The 23,086-nt window shown below is 44.1% G+C and overlaps 1 long non-coding RNA gene across 2 annotated transcripts; it reads right to left on the bottom strand.

Moving 5' to 3' along the window:
* Positions 1–14,838: 14,838 nt before the first annotated feature.
* LOC123365308 lies at positions 14,839–20,016 on the bottom strand. Of its 2 annotated transcripts, none has more exons than XR_006577527.1 (3): positions 19,875–20,016; positions 19,489–19,645; positions 14,839–14,938 (listed from the first exon to the last, which is right to left on the bottom strand). It is a non-coding gene; the product is annotated as an uncharacterized LOC123365308 (long non-coding RNA). The 2 variants fall into 2 exon arrangements; XR_006577526.1 differs by lacking the exon at positions 14,839–14,938 and adding an exon at positions 16,998–17,952.
* Between the last annotated feature and the right edge of the window lie 3,070 nt (positions 20,017–23,086).

The following is a 23,086-nucleotide window of genomic DNA, read 5'->3' as shown; positions in this document are numbered from 1 at the left end:
AATTCACCCAAGCCCCAGCTGCTCAGGTCTAGGAAGCCTCCCTCTCCCATCCCTCCTGTGGCGGGTGGGTTGGTGGGTGCTGGGGGAGGGGGCATTGCCTTCACATGTGGCTTCCTGCCTCCCCTGTGCAGCCTGCTGTGCCTCACTGGGGGTAGGAGTAGGGGCTGGGACTGGGGCTGGGGCAGGGGGGGAATCATAGGGTCAAACACTCAAACATAATAAAAAATCATAGGGTCAAACACTCACGGAAGCCCCAGCAGCTGCTAAGGTGAATGATGTCTGTCTCCTGGCCCGTTTGTGTCTCCTCCAGGTAGGGGCAGGAGAGAGGAGGCCCACTCCACTCCCCTCCCCCTCCTGAGTGCTTCAGCAGTCGTTAGCATTCCTCTTATGCTAATGCTGCAGCCCTTAGGCTATGGCAGCAGCAGCAAAGGAGAGAGAGACGCGCTGTGCGCTCTCTTTACATTCAGGCAGGGAAGCTCCCAGGGAGGGGGAAAAATCTAGCTCCAAATATTGGTGGAGCAGAGCCCCTGATTATGAATATTCCTGGGGCTTTAGCTCCAAGAGCCCATATAAGTTGGCGCCCATGCGCACACCCAAGAATAATATTTCTTTGTTCTGTACAGAGTAAAAAGATAAAGGGAATATTATCTGCGTGTTAGATGTAATTGGAAAATAATGATAACCTTTGGACGAAAAGAGCAATAATTCAATGAATAATGTTTTTCACTTCTATAGCAACTTTCACCCAACAATGAGGAACTGGGAGTGGAACCACCTGTCACTCATTTAGGAGTGAGTTATACGATCATTACAGTTAGAAGGGACTTTTTAAATGAGTCACTTAGTCCGCCCCCCTTACACTGTGGCAGGATTGATTTATTTACCACTGTGGGTTAGATTTTCTAAAACGTGCTCAGCGCCCACTATTAGGGCTAGGTTTTCAAAGGATCTCATTTCCCATTTAATAAGCACCTAAATAAGCTAGCCAAAGTTCTTAAAATGGTCAGTGCCCACTGCACTCAATTTGAGTTGCTAGTTGCGGAGCCCTTTTTGAAAAATGTAGCCGTAAAACATTTTAAATATCTTTCATGTTAATGATTCCGCAGCCTTTCACAGGCTCTCATTCCATTACCAATTATATACAATGTGTTTCCTAATATTTAATCAAGATTTTATCTCACTGCAGCTTAAATTCATGTGCTTGCTGATTAGTGAGAATAAATGGATCACTTTCCTCTTTAGAACATCCTTTTATGTAGTTGTAAATGAATATTCACATCTCTCCCAGGGATGGATTAAGTCTGATGAGGGGCCCAGAGCATAGTTTGAGGGCCCATCTTTGTATATGCAATTCCTTCAATTTACTCTTTACTACCACCCATGCCTGATGCCAAACACTCTATTGTTAAATTACCTTGGTTATTTCAGTACCAGTTTTTATATGTGATACACCAAGTGTAAAGCTGAATGAAAGTTAAAACGGACACGCACCCATTTTAATTTCGGCACATAACTGGTAGCAACAACACATAAGGATGCTATGGCTTTAATTACCTGTAGGAGTGGAATTCAGTTACATTTGCTGGCAAGCTGGATGAGGCCATGTCCAAATCTTGGTGGGCCAAATGGCACTCTCTAAGGCCAAAGCGCTCTTCAGGTGTTTGCTCTCCCAGGGGGTCACAACCTTTCAAGAGTGGTGTGCCCGATTGTATTTGTTAAACTCAAAATAAAAGGTTCAGAATTCCGACAGACAATATTCCAGCAAAATCTTGCAAACAAATAATTATACAAATACATTGTAATGCTATTAGAACAGCATGCTATTAATATTCTACTGGAACTAGTAAATTCAAATTGGAAGATAAACTCTTGAGAAAGGAATGGACATCTAATTTTCCTTTCTTACGGCTTGAAATGTTAACACTCACTCGCAGTCTTCCCCCACCCTCCCCGAACAGCGCTGCGCAGCACATAGTCAAGTTAACGAATGAAAGTACATTCGGGGGAGGGATAGCTCAGTGGTTTGAGCATTGGCCTACTAAACCCAGGGTTGTGAGTTCAATCCTTGAGGAGGCCACTTAGGGATCTGGGGCAAAAATTGGTCCTGCTAGTGAAGGCAGGGGGCTGGACTTGATGACCTTTCAAGGTCCCTTCCAGTTCTAGGAGATTGGTATATCTCCAATTATTATTATTATTATTAATTGCTAATCGCTTTATGTTGAATAAGTATGTGATTAAACACCTGATTAAACGTGTGTCACTGTATGTTGAAACATAGCAACAGTCTAGCTCCAATGTATTTAAATGTAAACAAAAAGATTCTAAATTAAATGCATGGCAGGACCGTAAACAGAGAGAAAATAAACTGAAGTGCATCTGCCCTTCCTGCATCAATTCAGACCTCCCCCAGCCCACTTCAGTTCTGACTCTAGATTCCACCCCCTCCCCATCCCCCGCCTCACCTCTGCTTTTACTGGGGTTCTAGTACCTCTTCTCTGAGGCTAGGGGGAGGGGGTTGCAGCTGGGTCCCACCTCCCCCTTCCAGGTGTGGGGCAGTGCAGCTGCAGGGGTTCTTCACCACCCTATCCCCTTCCCGGGCCAGGTGTTATGGGGCCATCCATGCTCACAGGAGGGGAAGGTGGAAGAGGTAGTAGAACTGCCCTGAGCTGCAGGGCTTTTTCTGATTCCTATTCCACTCTTATGAGAAGGGACAGCTCTTCTCCCCTCTCTTCCAGCAAGACCTGGCTAGGCTCCTGAGGAGTGGGGGAGAGAGCATTGCTGAGCTCTGATTGGCTGCTGTTCTCGGGAGGCATGATGGAACAGCTGAGTGGCGGGCCAAAGGGAAGGTCCTCACCGGTCTGTGGCTACCAATTGAAGAACAATGCAGTAAACTATATATATAGGGTCCTACCAAATTCATGGTTCATTTTGTTCAATTTCACTGTCATGGGATTTTAAAAATTGCAAATGTCATGATTTCAGCTATTTAAATCAGAAATTTCATGGTGTTGTAATTCTAGGGGTCCTGACCCAAAAAAAGGAATTGTGGGGCATTTTCAAAGTTATTGTGTGGGGAGGGGGTTCGGTAGTGGTACCCTTACTTCTGCGCTGCTGCTGGCAGTGGCGCTGCCTTCAGAGCTGGGCAGCTGAAGAGCGGCGGCAGCTGGCCGGGAGCCCAGCTCTGAAGGCTGAGCCGCCACCACCAGCGTAGCGCACAAGTAAGGATGGCATGGTATGGTATTTCCACCCTTACTTCTGCGCTGCTGCTGGCAGGGCGCTGCCTGCAGAACTGGATGCCTGGCCAACAGCCACCCACTCTCTGGCCGCACAGCTCTGAAGACTGTGCAGAAGTAAGGGTGGCAATACTGTGACCCCCCCTCTAAAATAACCTTGTGACCCCCTGCAACTCCCTTTTGGGTCACGACCCCCAATTTTAGTAATGCTGGTCTCCCCCATGAAATCTGTAAAGTATAGGGTAAAAGCACACAAAAGGCCAGATTTCATGGTCCGTGATGCATTTTTCATGGCCGTGAATTTGGGGGATCCCTCAAAATCTGAGGTCCCAGGTGGCAGCCCCTAAAATCCCTGCATTAATCCAGCCCTGCTCTATTCAATCTTCTCCAGAATAATCAGGCACAGCTGTCTTAAATGTTCCTCCTATTTTCCATTTTTTCCCAATGTGTTCCTCTCCTCTGAATCTGTGCCAGATATGAAGTATATTAACCAAATTTGAACTCACTACCCAGCTGAGCGCTAAGCAATGCCAAACTGAGTGTAATTGGGCCAGATCATCATGTCTTGAGTTAAACTCCCTTTTCATGGCTTCTTGGAGAGAAAAATCTCCATAAGGGTTCTCTCTCTGAGATTTCCTCAGATAATCCTGCTGGGGGAGAAGAGGAGGTTCACAAAGCTGCCAACAATACAAGTAGAGCTATCCTGAGGATATCATGTAAAATTGAAAAGCTTAAGGATATGATAGCTTTGTGGGACCTTAGGTTTGGGGAAAACCTGTCAGACAACTGAAGGAGGGCAGAGCTATCTTCGGGGAGACTTGGTTCCCCTGCATCCCCAGAAGCTCCTGCTTCCTGGCAGTGTGGCACTGTACCTAACTCCAAAACCCCCCCTTTACAATGCCATGTTGGTACATTAGTCCAGAAGTACCGTTTTCAGAGAGCAATATTTCCAGAAATTAACATTCACAATTCTGTGCCTGAAATGACATGGTAATATCTCTGTGGGTAACCAATAACTCAGAGAGAAAAATATCTAGGAGGGGGGTTTGCGTCTTCAGATGTTGGAAAATCATTCACCTTTCTTCCTCTGAGTTTTTCAGGAAACACATATGAGGACAGATCTTCAGCCAGTGCAAAGTTCTGTTAACTTCAAAGGAACTACACCAATTAACACCAGCTAAGGATCTGATCCATTGTTTCTAGTTCATGTTCAGACACAACTCTAAGTATGTTGCATATAAAGGTCATGTTTTGTATTGCACATTGTCTACAGTCAGAAACACTCTGCTAGTTGAAAACCAAAAAGGTTCTGACATGAAGCTATTTGGGCTTCATAATTTTTTACCCTTTCTTTGTACCAGGTTGCGCCTAATAGCCACAGACCCACACTGGGAGCAGTGTGAAGCCATCCTCTGGAAGTACATTGCCTCTGGAAATATATGGGAAGCACTCCATCTCTTGGGATTATTCAGTATGCATTCCCTTCAAGGACTGTCCATGGGCCTCTCTTCTCCCCCACCTCCCTCTGGTCTTTCACCAGAACTGTCATTAGCAGTGTTTGAACCCAGAATTTCAGAAAGTGTAGGCACTGCAATTGTTTTTGGTTCTTGCATAGATCGAACATAATGGGGAGAAAGATATTAATTCACCCCTGGTACATCCAGGCCAGCCATTATCTGGCCCTTAATGAAGTACTGTATCTTTCTCATATAATTCATTCAACTTCTTTACCAACTCAATCTGCAATTTAATTGGAGAGAGTCACTTTTCAGTGGAGAAATGAAACGGTTTTGGAAAGCTCCCTATTCCTTTATTATATCATTGAAATTCAAAACTCAAATATCATCAGAAAACCATTTGCTATCAGCAAATCACTGGCTAAATGTGAGACAGATAATTATTGCTTAAAAAAATTGAGACGGTGACTCTTTGTCTTAAATTGCCTTTTAAAAGAAGAACAGCTATTTTTAATGTAACAGTAAAACTTTCAAGTGGGTAATATTCCACTTACTCATTCTGAAAAGCACCTTCTTCCTCATGTAAAGCCAGTGGAGTTAGTGGTAGCAAAGATCCCAGAATTGGCCAGTAAGACATAAACCCAGTTACTTTTCATGTACTTCTTGCTTTATTTGTAGTTTTTCTTGCCATATTTGTTAATTGATTATATTGTAGTTGGCTGCTTCCTAGCTGATCATCTCATATTGGATCCTGCAGCAAAGTCATACTGCTGAATTTTTGACAGCATTTTGTCTCTGGCAACAGCCTGATGTAATAAACGGGGGATTATAACTCCACAGCAGGAGCAAACAGGAGAAATTGAGCTGTGAGGGAGCATGGAAATACAAATAGCTGAAATAATGCCAAAGGAATATACAAAAATGACCGGCTGACTAAACTGCTTTTTAAAATGTCCTCTGGATTCAGACCTGATTCAGTTTGGAGGTCTGTCTGTTTAAAGTGGCAATTAATTGTCAGTAATGGAAGAGAGGAGTTGTATTAATTATTTTTATCTGAGTTGTTAAGAGACTACCAACCTGATGTTCTATTAAAGGTTTATTTTAATAGCCTGCTCGTAATAACTCTGAATATGAAACTTAAACCAAGAGAACTTCTGACAGTGAACTATTCTCTCTGCAGTGTCCTTCAGCCCTAGTGTGATGCAGCCAAGTTAGTTATATTGTAATATTTGTTGCATGCACTTTAACAACAAATACATTCACCATGATCAGAATCATTGCAGTTAAATATCAAATGAACTAAAGTGATGAAATACCTTAGCGCAGTGATTCTCAACTTATTAATTATTGTGGGCCGCATATGCAGGGGCCGGGTGGCAGGGCAGTGGCAGCTGGATCCCAATCCCGGACCCCACGGGGCCGGCCGGCAGCCCCGGTTCCCCGATCCCATGGGGCCACCTGGCAGCCTTGACCCTGGACTCCCACCACGTGGGACGGGAAGGCAGCCCCGACTGGACCCCAAGCCCGCCACGCTGAGCAGTCTGCACCCCACCACCGGGAACTTGGACCCTGCCATGTTGGCCAGCCTTTAGCACACAGCTGTACTGGGCCACAACTGTGTGCTAATTGGGCTGCATGTGGCCCATGGGCCATGGGTTGAGAACCACTGGTTTAGGGTGTATTCTTTCTTTGATCCATAAAAATGATTTCTGTCTCCATTAATAGGAATTATACATGTTCATCAAGAAAAGAATGTATCCTTTGAAGTCCTGCAGACAGGCATGAGTATTAAAGGGCTGAGGGGATGGGCTATTTATTGTGCCTTCCCCAGATAAATTACAGTGACACACTTCATTTCCTTCATGGAAACTCAACAGAAGTGAAAACACAGTGTAGAAGACTGATCAGACCCCTTTAAAGACTTTAATCTTATTTCATACACTGCATGGGAAGTCTTGTTTATTGATGTAAATTTCAACATACCACTTATCTTTCCACCCATTCTTCCTAGCTGGCTCCTACCCTTGGAGCGGGGGGGAGGGGTCTTATTCCTGTCCTTGCTGAGGCTTTCCCGTAGTAGGCTTCTGTTCCCCGTAGGTCTCTCTGCCAGGCCTTCTGCCCAGGAGCTCTGGAAAGTTACTCAGCCTAGGCCTTCTCACTGACTCTTGCCTATCTCTTCTTCCCTCTCTTTAATGGAGCACTCACTTCCAGCTCTGCTTTCCCTGGACTCTTGCCTAAATGACGCACAGGTTGTCCATATATCTCCTGGCTGGCCAGGTCCCCACTCACATGGTCCCTATCACATGACTCATATACTCCCATTCCTTCCACCTGGGGAGGTGGGCTATACCTGTCATAGGCTAGGCCAGTGGGTCTCAACCAGGGGTCGTGGGCCCCCTGAGGGGCCAAGAGCAGGTTTCAGGGGGTCCCCTGACCATGACTGGCATTAGACTTGCTAGGGCCCAGGACAGAACGCCAATGCCCAGCCATGTGGGACTACAGCCCAGGGCCCTGAGCCCCACCACCTGCAGTTGAAGCCAAAGCCCGAGCAACTTAGCTTTGCAGTGCCCCCTGTGGCATGGAACCCAAGGCAATTGCCCTGCTTGCTACCCCCTAACGCCAGCCCTGGTACAGCTGGGCTATGGAGCTTTTATAGCATGTTGTGTTGGGGGGGGAAGGGGGAGCTTAGGAAAAAAAAGTTGAGAACCCCTGGGCTGAATCCTGACCTCCTCAAAGGGCCAGCTCACTCTATGACAAGAAGCAAGAACACAACTTCTAGATTAAGCACTTGGGCTTAGTGGATAGGACTCTAGAGACTGTGACTCTGGAGAATTGTGACTATTCCTGAATAGGCCACTAACTTCCCGAGTGACCTTGGGCAAGTCACTTCACCTCTCTCTTGCCCCATCTGTGAAATGGGCATAATAATATTCCTTGGCACAGTGCCGTGCAATCGAAAAATGAAGGGATCTATTATTAGTTCATTATTTCCCAAACTAGGAAGGCCAGGATGATCAGGCAAAGTATAAATACTGCGGGAAGCAGCGTGGGCCGAGGGACGTACTGGCCGCCGCTTCCCACAGTCCCCATTGGCCTGGAGCGGCAAACGGCAGCCAGTGAGAGCCACAATCGGTGGACCTGCAGACGCGGCAGGTAAACAAACCGGCCTGGCCAGGCCCGCTAGGGGCTTTCCCTACACTGTTTGGAAAACACTGTTTTAGAGGATAAAAAATACACAATGTAATGGTGTTCACCTTTAAGGCCGCCACATAGTTATCACCTGATAATCCCAGCTAAAAGTTTAATGCAGAGGGCAGGGTGAAAAGTTATTAATAACCATATTTATGATAGCAGTGCCTAAGGACCAAACAAGAATGAAGCCCCAGTGTGCTGTACAAACACAGAGCAATAGCCTGTCAGTTCTCTGGGGCAGGAACTAGCTGAAGACAAGATAGACACAATAGGAGAAGGGGTATAAACACACAAGCAGAGGGGACAATGAGATGGCGGCACACTTAGTTCCACAATTTTGTTGTGGGGGGTAGTTAGGAGGGGATAAGCAAAATGGAAAGAAAAGGGAACGGATGAGGGGGACAGGGCAGAGGAGAGAAGGGCCAGGTGTGGGGTGAAGCTGAGAAGAAGAGACTATGAGGGAGAGGGAGGATTGGAGCAAGCAGCCAACCAGCACAGGGCAGAGAAAGTCAGAACTTTCCACAGTGTTGATTGGAATGTCTGAAGGTTCCTGCTTCGGTTGCTTCCCTTCCTCCTGGCTGGAGTCTCTGGCTGGCTCCTTGCTGCAGGCTTGGGGGCAGAGGAGAAGAACCACTTGCATCCTAATGTCCTTCCAGAGGCTACCTCTGCACTACGAGCTAGGGGTGATTCCCCTGCACATACTTGCACAATTCTCACTGTGCTTGCGTGAGTATAAATAGCAATGTGGCCATGGTAGCAGCAGCAGGGGCACAGCTGAGCTGTGCTGAGTACAAACCCATCTAAAACCAGTGGGGACTTACCTGGAATGGCACAGCTGTGCTGCCACTGCCACTGCCGATGACGTGCTATCATGGCTACACTGCTATTTATACTGGCGCTAGCTCGATGGGAGCTAGTGCAAATGTGTACGTGAGCAGGGGAATTACGACTCTAGCTCTTAGCATAGACATAGCCAGAGTGTGTGGGGGTTCCCCCTGCACAGTTCTGGATCCGGGGGGATAAGTGGCCCCAGCTGGGCCCCATTTTACCCCCTCCCTTCAGTGCTGCTTCTCTTCCTGCTTTGGCTGCTTCTGTTCCTATAGCATTTGTGTTAACATAATGGCTTTGTTATGGAATAGTATGTGTAATAGAAAGAGGTGATATTTTCCAAACAGACCCAGGGAATTCTTAACAGTGCAAGTAGCATCATAAAAAAAATGTTTGGTTCTGAGGGTGTTTGAATATTGGGTAATATCACTAAATAAGAAAACAGAGGACTGGGTAGATCAAGCTTTGTTTTAATTAGAATTGTTGAAAATAAAAGCATTTGTGCCTTGAAATTCTAGCTACTGTGGTTATATACACTTAGAACTTTATTAATGTTAGGTATTCCTGTAATTCTTCAAAAATGGCTGCTGGGGTATGGAAAAACAGCTAGATGATTCTGGGTAATTAATGGAACACTTATTTTGGGCTTAGAGAACTCAACTGCTGAATGGATTTGAATCTATAAATTCAAGTAATAGGTGTTGTATTCTGGCACACATTCCGGAGGGTTGTGCAAAGCAAAAAGATACTGCAGGTTGCAATTTTTCCAGCCAATGTGCTTATTTTAGTGGCAGCTCAAAGTTGCTATAATTCAGGTTGTCTGAGCAAATTTAGTTGTTATGCTTTGTTCATGGAATATCTTTCTTTAATGTTACATTTTGATTTGTGTCATGGCCATGTGTATTAAACAGCTCCCAACATTTCACTCCAGAAATAACTGCATTTTAGTCAACAGCTTCCACTCCACCATTAACCTCAGCCTGGACTAATCTACACGGGAGGTCCACTTCCTAGACACCACGGTGGAAATAAGTGATGGTCACATTAGCACCACCCTATACCGAAAACATACCGACTGCTATGCCTACCTTCATGCCTCTAGCTTCCATCCTGGGCACACCACACGATCCATTGTCTACAGCCAAGCACTGAGGTACAACCGCATCTGCTCTAACCCCTCAGACAGAGACCAACACCTACAAAATCTCCACCAAGCATTCTCAAAACTACAATACCCACACGAGGAAATAAGGAAACAGATCAACAGAGCCAGACGTGTACCCAGAAGCCTCCTACTGCAAGACAAACCCAAGAAAGAAACCAACAGGACTCCATTGGCCATCACATACAGTCCCCAACTAAAACCCCTCCAATGCATCATCAGGGATCTACAACCCATCCTGGACAATGATCCCACCCTTTTACAGGCTTTGGGTGGCAGGCCAGTCCTCGCCCACAGACAACCTGCCAACCTGAAGCATATTCTCACCAGTAACTGCACACCGCACCATAGTAACTCTAGCTCAGGAACCAATCCATGCAATAAACCTCGATGCCAACTCTGCCCACATATCTACACCAGTGACACCATCACAGGACCTAACCAGATCAGCCACACCATCACCGGTTCATTCACCTGCACGTCCACCAATGTAATATACGCCATCATATGCCAGCAATGCCCCTCTGCTATGTACATGGCCAAACTGGACAGTCTCTATGGAAAAGGATAAATGGACACAAATCAGATATTAGGAATGGCAATATACAAAAACCTGTAGGAGAACACTTCAACCTCCCTGGCCACACAATAGCAGATCTTAAGGTGGCCATCCTGCAGCAAAAAAACTTCAGGACCAGACTTCAAAGAGAAACTGCCGAGCTTCAGTTCATCTGCAAATTTGACACCATCAGCTCAGGATTAAACAAAGACTGTGAATGGCTAGCCAACTACAAAACCAGTTTCTCCTCCCTTGGTTTTCACACCTCAACTGCTAGACCAGGGCCTCATCCTCCCTGATTGAACTAACCTCATTATCTCTAGCTTGCTTCTTGCTTGCATATATATACCTGCCCCTGGAAATTTCCACTACATGCATCCGACGAAGTGGGTATTCACCCATGAAAGCTCATGCTCCAAAATGTCTGTTAGTCTATAAGGTGCCACAGGATTCTTTAATGTCATCCTCCTGCCACATGCCCTCAATGCCTATTCAAGAAGTAGGGTTAGGGCCATAGTTTATATCAGTTTTCATCTAAAAGTTCCTTAGGGTCTTTCATGATAACAATTATTCTTTAGTTATTATATTGGCTCTAATGTAAGTGTCCAAGGACATTATTCTCCCTCACATAGAGGTTATTTTGCACTTGGAATGAAATTCAATTTGACCACATTTCTGTATCACCGAAGACAAGGATTATAGTAATTACCCTATCAGATTTCTTGGGAACAAAAGGAAAAATACAATCTAGGGCGAAGACTCAGAACTCAAAAAAAAACAAGCAAAAAAACCCCTCTCCCCACACATTTTATATGATACTCTTTGGGAGCACGCTGGAAGTAATTCTCTCTTCCAAGTTACAATAGAACCTCAGAGTTATGAACACCAGAGTTACGAACTGACCGGTCAACCACACACTTCATTTGGAACCAAAGTACGCAATCAGGCAGCAGAACAGACAAAAAACAAAAAAAAATACAATACAGAACTGTGTTAAACGTAAAATACTAAAAAATAAAGGGAAAGTTTAAAACAAATATTTGATAAGGTAAGGAAGCTCTTTCTATGCTTGTTTCATTTAAATTAAGATAGTTAAAAGCAGCATTTTTCTTCTGCATAGTAAAGTTTCAAGTTGTATAAAGTCAATGCTCAGTTGCAAACTTTTGAAAGAACAACCATAAGGTTTTGTTGAGAGTTACAAACATTTCAGAGTTACAAACAATCTCCATTTCCGAGGTGTGGGTAACTGTGAGGTTCTATTGTATCATACAGACACCCAGGACATTGTAGTAGATGTCTCAGCAGTTTTTAAGGGTTAACAGTTCAACTTTTTTATCTGGTCTCCTGAATAAGGCTATCATCAAGAAGACAAATTGAAGTTCTCTTTAAGTTTGGATTGAATATGTAACTAAAACTGTAGGAGCTCACTTTATAATGATTGTTCATCTAGTAGAACTGAAAAGCAATAATAGTGTTCTCTCAATTTATTGTACTACACTCATGACTTTATAGTCAAAATGTGTACTTATCTCTGGGTGGATTACAGTGTGGTGCTTTAGGAATATACATAATTAAGCAAACATTCTAGGCCAGGACTGAGCAATCCATTTTCACTGACTGCTCATTTTCTGAGTTAGCTGCTGTACCACTACTTTCAGCAGCCATCAGACAGGTATATATTTTACCTCTATCACCACTGTGTTTGTTTTTTAAAGCTTGCAAGAATTTGGATTTTGAATTAGGTACGTAAATCAGGAATCTAATCATTAGAGCTGATCAGAAAATGGGGATTGAAAAATATGAGATGTTCCACAGAATGTTGAATTTTCAGAAAAAATTGAAAACAGAAATATTTCTCCTGAAAACTGAAATATTTTTGCTTCTAGAATGCCACCACAGTACTCCAATTTTCTTCCTAGGCCAGGCTCCCTGGTCAGACTACATTTCCCATGAGGCACCATGTTCTCCTTTCCTTGGGGGGGAGGGGAGGCTGTGCATCAGAGGAGACACATGGCTTTGGTGCATCATGGGAAATAGCTCAGGAACCCAGCCCATAAAAGACAATGGGAGTATTAGGCACCTGAACTACAACTCTCATGATGCAGTGAATGCCAGAGGGTTGTTATATACACTGCCTAAGTCCCTCCTCCCTCCCATTTTGTGGTGGTGGACTGTGGTACCGAGGCCACTCATTCCCTGCCAACTCTAATTACTCCACCACTACTATCGAGTGTGGCCAGAATCCAAACTGAAGCCTTCAACAATGTACCCATTGCACAGGTAAATGTAAATAACCTGTTTTTTGACCCACCCATTCCCATAACAGTAAAATTTCAGAATCTGTCCTAGTTAGATTCCTGACTTTCATATAGTCATGTCCTTTCCACCCCAGAACATCATGGTCCCCTGCTTTTGGCAGGAGAGGGTGGAGTTGTGCTTGGTGGTTGGATGGGTGGGGAGGAGGATAATATTAATGAAAGCATTGCTGTTAAAATATTCACCAGTAAGTGTGGTCCATGATAGCAGCATGCTGGTATATTGGCTCAGTACTACCTAAAAGATACGATTCAGTCATAAGGAATGCTTCCTGCAGTATCTGGGTTTTCCCTGAAGGTCTTCCATTCACATACTGAGGAGACCAGATGCAGGGCCGCCCAGAGGGGGGGGCAAAGGGGGCAATTTGCCCCGGGCTCCGCAGGGGCCCCCAAGAGAACAGCTGAGGCTCCCGCCTCCGCCCCTCTCCTGGAGCCTCAGCGCATCAACCGGCGTCCTCAGACAGCGCCGCAGCGTGTCTCCGCCGGGGCCCCTGAGCCCCGCCCCGCTCAGAGACGCATGGCGAGGGGGCGGGGCTGGGAGCTCCGGGCTGAGCTCAGCTCCCTCCGCTCGGCGTGGAGCTCCCAGCCCCGCCCCCTCACCATGCGGCTCGGAGCGGGACGGAGCTCAGGCCCCGCTGGAGACACGCTGCAGCTGTCGGGCGAGGCGCTGAGGCTCCGGGTGAGGAGGGAGCTGTGGGTAAGAGGCTGGGGCCAGGGGGGTTGGCTAAGTGGCAGGGAGTCCTGGGGACAGTCAGGGCACAAGGAGGGGTCAGAGGTTGGGGGAGCGGTCAGGGGGCAGGGAATGGGGGGGTTGGATTGTGGGTGTTCTGGGGGGGGTGGATAGGGTCAGGGCCGCCCAGAGGGGGGGGCAAGAGGGCGCAGGAACTTCTTCGCTCCCGGTCTTCGCCAGCGGGGGGTCCTTCCGCTCCGGGGCAGAAGGACCTCCCCACTGGCGAATTACTGCCGAAGCGGGACCCGCCGCCGATGTGCAGCCCGGTCTTCGGTGGTAATTTGGTGGCGGGGGGCCCTTCCGTTCCGGGACCCGCCGCCGAAGTGCCCCGAAGACCCGCGGCGGGGCCCCCCTCCCCCCTCGCCACCGAAGACCGGGCAGCACTTCGGCGGCGGGGGGCTCCCGCTGCGGGTCTTCGAGGCACTTCGGCGGCGGGTCCCGGAACGGAAGGGCCCCCAGCCGCCGAAGACCCCGGGCCCCCGGAATCCTCTGGGCGGCCCTGACCAGATGCAAAAAGATCAGAGCCAGAGGTGGTCTGGCCTCTAATCTGTTAGACCAACCTGATTCACAGGAAACAGGGCCACAAATTCCCAAGCTCTTTCAAAGCAGCAATATGCCCTTAAAAGAAATACAGTATTCAGGAAACATACATATCTTCCCCAGGCATCCAATCAAGATATACTGATGAACACTACCACTACATTTTGAAACACCAGCCAAACCACCAGCCAATTTATTTTAACTGTGTTATAGGTATTCCATCAAGAGAAGCAATGACATTACAGTAGGGAGCATCAGTCACAGCACAGAGATTGCAAATAGGCAACACACTCATTAAAAGGGAGAAAAAAGCAGCTAGAGGGGAGATAGTGGGCCTGACTCTTCTCGCATCACTGTAATTCCATTGACCTTCATGGAATTACCCTTGATTTATTCCCAGTTTAAGTTGGAGGAGAATCAGCCCCAGTGAATGGCCATGAAGATAAGCTGTGGGAGAAAAACAGGAGGGGGGGAAGAGTTAAAAAAGGGAGCTACAGCTCATTCTGTGCAATATAGAATTGAAATAAATAAAAGTGAGCTTTACTATAACATAGAATATTAAGGACAGCAACAAAAGTCCTGCAAACAGAGCAATTTTTAAAATGCATTGCAGTATTAACTCACTTAAAATATTTACAACTAGACTTTGTTTGCTCAAGCTGGTCTTTAACTGACAGATAAAGCACTTCTACAGAAAACCTTTATGATTAATACATAGTATGACAATAAACCACACTTACTTTTCCCATATTGCTTCCTTATTATTCATGTTGATGTACAATATCATTTGAAGGCTAGGCTATCCCCTCTATTCAGGATGGCGTAGGAATAATTAAATCAGTCATTTCATGATGCTGTGGGATAGAGTGGATGCTCCTCTAAAAGTCCCTCGGTTAAATTGACTTTGATTTCTGTTGGCCGACTATTAACAAATCATTTATTATTCAATAATATAGGCAGAGACAAATGAAAATCTAATAAGCAATATGAGCAGATTCTCTCCCTTGCTCCAGCCCCTTTGCCCACTCTGTGGTGCAAAGGAGCTCGAAAGCCAGTTGATATTCCCAACTAAGGATAGCCTCAGATGACAGAGTTGATTTGACTGGTTCTTAGCCACCCACTCTGCAGGCCACATTCTGAGAGGTGGGAGAGGATGTAGCCAAAGTGCTATCATGCTCCAGCAATAACCAGCAGGCAGAGTTCCCTTTGGAGGCAATAGCCCATTGACATACATTAGAGCGATTCTTAGGCTCGTTCCATGCCGACTCCAACACTGCTCTAGCATACGTGGGGTCAGTATAAAGTAATCAATCTGTTTCTCTTACTATTAAAAAACCCTGATTAAAAATGGCTGATATAGTAATAAATTTTACAAATATTAGAGGAGAAGAATGGAAACAAGTTTCACCAAAATAGAAGTCTCAGAGCCTCAAAATTCCTTCCATCCTGCAGGAACAGATTGCCTTTCCCAGGACTTCACCTTGCAGAGTACGTGGCATTAGAAGGCTCTGAGGTGATACTCCAGATCAGTTACTTATTGTACGTAATACAAAACTTCCTGCAGTATTAATTCAATTTAAATGAAAGGGAAAGCTTTAAACAGCCGTGGGACAGAAGCTCAGCTGATATAAACTTGCATAGCACCAGTGATTCCAGTGGAGCTATGCTGATTTACATCAGCTAAAGATCTCAGTAGTTATTCAGAAGAACAATATATTGTAATAATCACAAATTTTTTTGGAGAAATGGATTACTGAAAACAACAACAAATAAAATAAGACCACCCAGCACAGAATGCATATGCAGCTAAAACACCCAGAATTGTTACAGACCGAGTAGAATATGAAAAAGTAGGTTGATATTATCAAGTAACTATTTATGATGTACCTTGAGGCATTTTAAGTGCCTCTGCAATGGCTAAATGAACTAATTGGCTTTTCAAGTTTTATGCATACCATTTGGATTTGTTATTTTTAATAGATCTAAATGATTGCTCCAGAAACCCCAGGAACAAGGTTCCTCTCACAGATGACCTATGAATAAGTGAAAAGCTTCATTAACTGAGCACTGGGCCTTAATGCAACTTCTCTTTTCAGAGTGATTTGTGAAAAAGTTCCCACTTTTGATTTCCCTTATGATGCATTAGGAAGAACGCTAATACCCAGAGCGTGGGATAAAGACAGCTGTTCTGACATTTAAACTGGCAATACATTGAAATGGGACTATATCACCCTGGGGCAATATGAAATGTGCATGTCCACATGAAGTACAGCCTTTTGTATTGTTATGTACTGTCTCTGAAGTGACTGGTACAGCTTAACTGTTTACCTATTAAATGACCGTGATTGCCTGTGGCGTTATATGCACTGTAGGCCTTGTCTACACTGCCACTTTACAGCGCTGAAACTCTCTCGCTCAAGGGTGTGGAAAGATGCAAGTTTCAGCGCTGTAAAGTGGCAGTGTAGACAGTACACCAGCGCTGGGAGCTACTCCCCTCATGGAGGTGGGTTTTTTACAGCTCAGTCCCAGCGCTGGTGCTGCGACTACACAGCCATCTTAACATTGGTAGCGAAGACATACCCTAAGATGCACTGGAACACACAAATGAAAGGAAAGCCCAAACGAAACTGAAGACTGTTTGCATATACACAATGTCTTAATTTCCCTTAGTTTTACTGATCAGTCAACAGTCATGACTACGTCTGTTAGGTGCCTATGTGCCATTTATGATCTTAGAAACAACAAGATAATTTGAATTTGAGAAATAATCTGTTGTACTACAATAATAAATAGACACTGAAGTAAACGGTGCTTTCTGGAGAGTATATATTTAAGTACTTATTTACTTTAATTTTTAATAGGTCAGTACAAAGAGTGGTTATCACAAGCCCTGGCCAGCCTTCCAGTATTTAGAACGGTTGTGAAGAGACCTGTACTCTAAGTTCTCCAAGACAACAAAAGTTCAGCTTAACTTGTTACATAAAATTGTTTATAAAAAGTCAGCAAAAGTTGGAGACAAATAGACCAGTGAAGACTGGATCGTTTAAGGTAAAGAACTGTGCAAAGGGGTTGTCAAGGCTCCTAGTAAAGTCACAAGTTGGCATGACAACGAGCTGAAAGAGTCTAGAAATGGGAGGCAATGTTATAGCTGAAATCAGTTAAATGTGTTTTGATTGATTATAATGGGATAAGGCTGCCACTCTTGCTTGGACGTTGTTTATCGGGGATGGTGGGGAGGTGCATCACAAAACGCGAGTGAGTGTGGAATGCATGGACTGGAAGAAGCCAGCTTTACTCTCATTGCTGCCACCCCTGCCATCTCCTGGGGCCCTCAAGATTCACCAGGACATCATCAGGCCTTTGTCATTCTGATCCTGAAAGACAGGCTGACCAGACCAGGCAAAATAGAATGAATCCAAGGACAATGCCACCTTCACCAGCATTGACTAAATCCTGAACACCACTTGGGATCTGAGACTTGGACTCCTGCTGTTACTCCCCTCAGCCCCCCATGTGTCATTTTCCTTCCCCAGCTTATTTCTTTTCTTCCCTTCCTGTTTTTTTTTCTGTCTAAAGCTGGCCCAGACAACTCCATATTTTGCAACCCTGCTGTGAGCTTGTAACCAGAGAGGCAGCTAAAAGCAATGCCTTAAACAGCCGAATACAAGTTCGCCAGGTCTTGAAGCACTGATCAGACCACGTGCTGGGCCTGTTTCTCCAGTAATGAGGTTCCATGTTAAAGTCAGCACTAGAGACAGAAGCTGCATTTTCTCTTTGCCGTTCTGTTTTCTCTGATTGTGTGTGTTTGTTTTGTCTTCAAGGAAACAGGATTATACTCCAATAACAACAGCAGCTCCAGACTATTTAAATGGACAGCTAATTTCATCTTTAGTATCATCTAAAAGACTGTCAAACAGGGATTTCTCCTAGAAGAAACTATAGAGTGAAAAGAAATAAGGGATAGTTAGAATAAAAGCTTTATTTAGTACTTTACATTTCAAATGCTTTATTGTGTTTTTTTCTCCTTTTTCTGTGCTTTTAGAAAAGGTTAGAAAGATTTTTTAATAAGAGTAAGCCAACGTTAGCTTGATATGAAACCTCAGATCACATTTAACTGTTTAATGTTGCAACAGTGAACAAGGATTTTATCAAAATCTTACCCTCTTTTAGGCCTAAGATACCCCCTTTTCAAACACACCAGAACACAACCAACAATTACACTGAACATCTAAAATTAACTGACTACCAGTTTTTACTTTTTTTAAGATCCTTGTGAAGGAGCAGAGAGACTGCAGCCGGGCACAGGAGGGGTTAAAGAACACCTGTGGGTTCAGCTAGCCCCGCCCCATTATACCTGCAGCCAATGCCAGGCCTAGAGTGGGGAGAAAAGAAGGGAGCCTGGGTCTGTCAGGGGCTTACTGGTGAAGAGGTAGGTGCTCTCTGTATGCTTGCCTGAAGGCACAGATCTGCAATCTGCCTGCCAGTGCAGCCACTGGAGGCAAGTAAGTCTTCCCTGGACTAGGGGAACCTACAGAGAAGCCTCAACTGTGGGGCAACTGGACAAGTGGGGAGGTGCCCCAAACTAAAAGGACTTGTATAGGGAGCAGACCAGGAAAATAGGCCCTGAATTCCCCCCATGGCTGGGAGAAAGATACATCTCCCCTGTTTAGGGGATGAGCAACACAGGACCCTGGGCTGGGACCTGAGGGAGAAGGATGGGTCAAGTCCCCCGAAAGCCACCTTAATCAATGATCTAGCCCAGGGGTAGGCAACCTATGGCACGTGTGCCGAAGGCAGCACGCGAGCTGATTTTCAGTGGCACTCACACTGCCTGGGTCCTGGCCACTGGTCCGGGGGGCTCTGCATTTTAATTTAATTTTAAATGAAGCTTCTTAAACATTTTTAAAACCTTATTTACTTTACATACAACAATAGTTTAGCTATATATTATAGACTTACAGAAAGAGACCTTCTAAAAACGTTAAAATGTATTACTGGCACATGAAACCTTAAATCAGAGTGAATAAATGAAGACTCGGCACATCACTTCTGAAAGGTTGCCGACCCCTGATCTAGCCACTAGGCTGCCTGGACACTGATGGCCCTATCACAATCATTAACAGCAGATTTTATAAACCATTTTCTTCACCCAACATTTAACATCCGGGAATATCTAGACACATTCATAAGTCTTTGGTTTATTATTTTAGTGTGTGGAGGAGGCAGGTTTTGTGAAAATATACTACACAGTGAAAGAATAGCTACTATATGCTTAAAAGAAGTGTGGGAGTTACTGCTGTTACCTTAGGGCCAATCTAAAATGGCCCAGAAATCAATAGTTCTGTCCTTTTTTGTAGATATACTATAGTTAGTCATGGAAAGCATTTTGTTTCTGGTGAAGTGCATGGTTCTTAGAAAGCTGCCCAATGTCTCAGAAAAAGTACAAGTAAAGTACATGTTGCAGTCTCCTACCTTGTTATCAGAGAGTGTGTACAAGGTTCAGTCACTGGCTGATGTGCTCTTCGGTCTGTCACCCCCTGCCAGCAACTACTCTGTGGTCATAGAGGTGTGTTCCTTCTTGTGATTCAGCCCTCCAGCCAGGATGCTTACATTCTACTCTGATCCGGGGCTAACAAAAAGTCCAAATGAAAACAAAGTCTTACTGACCATGTACCGGGCCTTCTGAGCATTATTGTCCTTTCCCCTTTACTACTGAGGCTTACGCTGCTCCTCCTGCTGTGGGGTGGTCAGGGAACCCAGGTCTACCCTTCCCTCTTGGTTCCAGTCCAGGCCCTTGTGATAAACCATTAGGGTCTGTTTCTTATGATCCTTTGTAGGTGCCCTGGGCTACTTCCTACCTTTGCCTTTTGCAAATGCTTGTTGGGGAGTTTCATTCTCCAGTCCTCTCTTCTGGGAGCTTAGTCTCTCTCTACAACTTTCTCTGAGTTTGTTGCTAAGGTTGTCCTCCCAGATCAGGGCCAATCCCAGGCTAAAAGCTCCCTACTGCAGCTTTCAGGCCTTTCCTATTGGTTCTGCTATCACTCCTTTATAAAAGCCACCCAGTGTCTGATTCTCCCCAGCTGGATCTCATCCTTAATTACCTGTTTCCTCAACCCAGGTGCCATGGAATGGGCTAATTGAACTCTCCTTCACCCTGTCACTGTCTGTGGGGGTTCATACTCCCCATCACACAGTGGACAGCTTTCCTTAGGTCTCTCTTCACCCAGAGGTGTGGGGTACATTTACATGGCAAATGAAGGCGTGATTGCAGCATGGGTAGGCATTATCATGCTGGCTTTAAGCTAGAACCGAGCAAATAATTTTTTTCTGTTTGATGGCCAAACTGTGGGGGGGGACAAAATAAATACAAATCAGCTAGTTTTGAACTCAAACTAAATGTTTTTTGGGAATTTTTCTCACTGAAACACAAAATAAAAAAAATTGGGTTGAATTAAACATTTTGATATGAATGTTTCATGTCAATATTTTTTTTTAAATGTCAACACTAACAAATTGTGGTCTCTTTCATACCCAAGATCTGGTTACATTTTTTAACTCAGAACCTCTACATCACTAATATGCACATAGGGAGTTGTTTCAGTTTAACAAGTTCAGCAAGATCTGTTGATGCATCTGTGAGAGTCCAATCCTACAAGCCCTCCACATTCACTAACAAGGGGTTAGGTTCACCTCTCAACAGAGGTCCAGCACAACTGGTGTATAGGCCTCAAGATCTACATAGATCTAACTGGAACATAGGCTTCCTCCTGCTTTCCTTCCTCTTCCTCGAGTTTTTCAGATGCTCTCACATGAAGGCAAAATGTGTCTTACTGCCTGCAAGAAAGCATTCCTGTCCAAATTTCCAGGGGGGCTTCAAGAAGACACATCAGACTTTAAAGTCATGCTGAGACTCGATGGCCAATCTATCTAGATGCCAGAAATCTCATTAGTTTACAGAAAATAATTCTACCTTGTGGGGGCTGAAGGTGGGGAGAGAAATGAAGCCTACATTGCTTGCAGTTAAATCTCAATTTTCTGAGCACAGATCTTGGTGTGTTACTCCCACTGTTTTTGTGTAAGTAGTCATCCATTCAGAACTATGGAGGAAGTATTCATTGACAGGCTCAAACACATACTCCTTTTATTATAAGAGATTCAACCTTTTTCTATAGTTCCAGGAGCAGAAAATTTTAAACTGGAGGTGTATTTTTTTTTCTGTTCCAACAAAGTGATTTTTTTGTTATTAGATTTGGAAGAAATAAGCAGAACAATTGTTTACATTGAATGAATATTTTCATTTATTCATAGAAACAGTTTGAATTAAAAACACATTAAAAAAGAAATGTTATTGCCAATCTGTTTGGCCTCTTTGAGTTGGTTAATTCTTTAGAGTCCAAGCATTAGTATCAATAATTTATTTAGCTGTTTAGATAGGATGTTAGCTTGTAAAATGATATGTTCAGAAATAAGCACCAGAGAGCTGAGATTATGCAGCTGGCTTTTTGGCAGACAAAAAAGGCTGATTTTTACAAGGAGGCAATAATAGCTCAACAATACAATCTTCAGTGAATTAAGGGATCTCATAACAAGCCCTTTTTGTGAGATGATCCTAATAAATTAGAACGTTCTTCACATGGCCAAAGCAGATGGGATGGTGTAGAGTTTGCAAACAACAACTGCTACTGAATACCCAAGACACATCTAATACACAGTTAACATCAAATAAAGCAAGTACTGAACCAACTGTGTTCCTTGGGGAATAATGCTTTCTTGATGTAACTCTCTGTTTCACACATCCCACAGGTACATATAACCAAATCATTTGTGGGGCTGAGATATGCACCTCTGAATTAGAATCTGTGGTTAAAACCCACTTGGGACCATCAGGAATTTTCAAGTTGTGCAATATGGGTCTGATCTTTTCCACTGAAGTCAATGGGAGTTTTGCCATTGACTTCCGTGAGAGCTGGATTGGGCTGTAGCTGCCTGTGTAACCCACTGATCTTCTTTTTGTTTGTTTTTTCCCCCTCTTCTTATTTTGTTGTCTCAGTTATGTGGCGCATCTTGTCTCATTTTACTCCTGTGCCTGCAATTTGATCAGTGCGGATGCACCCCTGCATCTAAACAGAGCTCCATTGACTACAATGGGACTCCATGTGGGCATAAAGATTCACCATGCATATCAGATTGTATAATCAGCTGCTTAGATTGTGAACTGTTTGGGGGCAGGAACTGTCACTATGTCCCAGCTCTTCAAAAGTTTTCAATTGAAGTTAGGAGCCTAAATATTTTGAGCATCTGGAGGAGCCTATGCATCTGTGCAGAGCCCAACACTATGTAACCTTGATTGGGGCCTGATCGCACCGCTGTAATTGAAATAATAAATCATAATAAAAGCCACAGATTTGACTGTTCTTGGTAAAATGTTTAAAAAGCTGTTGTAGAATCCACTCTTCTAATTAGCATTGTAAGAATTTATTTTGCTTCATTACAAAACTTCTGAAAATCATGTGGTTTAGATTTAGAACAGAACCCCAAACCTGTGAGGTTCTGGTTCCCTTTGGTGTTAGCAAAATGTGAATTCTGACACATAGCCTGGGGTTATATTTTTGTTTCTGTTTTTTAAAATTTCCCACTAGTAATAGAAGCAGCTAGAACAAGAATTACTTTCAAACATGAATTTTTATTGCAACATTCCATATAGTTAGTAATGTGTGTTTAATTCCCTTCAATGTGAATAACTGGTTTTTCTCCAGGGAAAGTAATGAAACTTAAAAATATTTCACCTATTCCAAAACTTAAAAAAAAAATCTAGATATTTTGCAAAACACTAATCACTACTTTTGATGTTCTATCCTGAAAATTATCTTGTTAAAACAAGCTTCCTTTTAATTTCATATCAGAAAAAAGAAATTGATTGAGAAATAATCTTCAAGAACATAAAACTGTAGAATACTGAACCATTTTGATATACTAAAGCTGCAAGACACTGTTAGTTCAGAACACTAACATAGCTTCACAGTAAACACGTTTTATATGACCAGTGATTCATTTCACACAGAAGAAATTA

Source organism: Mauremys mutica, chromosome 2 (genome assembly GCF_020497125.1).
Source record: "Mauremys mutica isolate MM-2020 ecotype Southern chromosome 2, ASM2049712v1, whole genome shotgun sequence".
NCBI classification, from domain to species: domain Eukaryota; kingdom Metazoa; phylum Chordata; order Testudines; family Geoemydidae; genus Mauremys; species Mauremys mutica.
This window is presented reverse-complemented; position numbering and strand designations above follow the sequence as displayed.